Raw genomic sequence first — 1,421 nt, 5'->3', positions numbered from 1 at the left:
GGGCAAATTGCTTATCCTGTTCCGCTTGGCGGAGTTTTTGAGGATAAGGCATCTTGGCTTTATATTCTTCAACCTTAGATGCTGCAGGTTTATTCCTTACAGAAGTGGTTGAAGAAGCCTTGTTAGAGGGATTACTGTCAGCACTCTCAGGTGTCTGATCTTCCCTTGGCGTCTGAACACCAGGATTGGGTGGAAAATGGGCGTTTAACGCCAACTTTTCCCCCTTTTCTGGCATTTGAACGCCAGAATTGGGCAAGGAATGGGCGTTTAACGCCAACTTTCCTTCCCTCTCTGGCGTTTGAACGCCAAAAGTGTTCCTCTCTGGGCTCTTACTATCCTCAGAGGGATTTTGAACAGTGGGTTGGATATCCTCTGTCATTTGTTCCTTATTTGGCCTTTTGCTCTTTTGAGCAGTGTTATTCAGTGTCTTCCCACTCCTCAGTTGAACTGCTTGACATTCTTCTGTTATCTGTTTAGATATTTGCTGTTTTGCTTGATTCAACTGCAGTTCTATGCTCTTGTTAGCAACCTTAGTATCATGGAGCATTTCTTTAAATTCTGCTAACTGTTCTATCATCAGGAGCAATTGTTGATTAAGCTCAATCATCTATTCTTGAGGATTAGGATTAGTGACTACTGTCATGACTTCCTCTTTTGGAGAGAACTCATTGCTAGAGTACAAATATTGATTTCTAGCAACAGTGTCTATAAGCTCTTGAGCTTCTTCAATTGTCTTTCTCATGTGGATAGATCCACCTGCTGAGTGGTCTAAAGACATCTGAGCTTTTTCTGTAAGCCCATAGTAGAAGATGTCTAACTGTACCCACTCTGAAAACATTTCAGAGGGGCATTTTCTTAGCATACCTCTATACCTCTCCCAGGCATTATAAAGGGATTCATTATCCTCTTGTTTAAAGCCTTGGATGTCCAGCCTTAGCTGTGTCATCCTCTTTGGAGGGTAAAAGTGATTCAGGAATTTGTCTGATAACTGTTTCCATGTCTTTATGCTTGCTGTAGGTTGGTTATTCAACCACCTTTTAGCTTGATCTTTTACAGCAAATGGAAACAGTAATAGTCTGTAGACATCCTGATCTACCTCTTTATCATGTACTGTGTCAGCAATTTGTAAGAACTGTGCCAGAAACCCAGTAGGCTCTTCCTGAGGAAGACCGGAATACTGGCAATTTTGCTGCACTATGATAATGAGTTGAGGATTTAGCTCAAAGATGCTTGCTTTAATGGAAGGTATACAGATGCTACTCCCATATGCAGCTGTAATGGGGTTAGCATATGACCCCAGAGTCCTTCTGGACTGTTCAATTCCACTTAGGTCCATAATGGATAAAGGAAAATGATATGGATTGCAAGTAGATAAATATTTTTTTTTGAATTAACCGAAAAATAAAATAAAAACAAAAGGA

Source organism: Arachis duranensis, chromosome 2, assembly GCF_000817695.3.
Source record: "Arachis duranensis cultivar V14167 chromosome 2, aradu.V14167.gnm2.J7QH, whole genome shotgun sequence".
NCBI lineage: Eukaryota > Viridiplantae > Streptophyta > Magnoliopsida > Fabales > Fabaceae > Arachis > Arachis duranensis.
The sequence above is the reverse complement of the archived record's forward strand: the minus strand, read 5'-3'. Positions refer to the sequence as shown.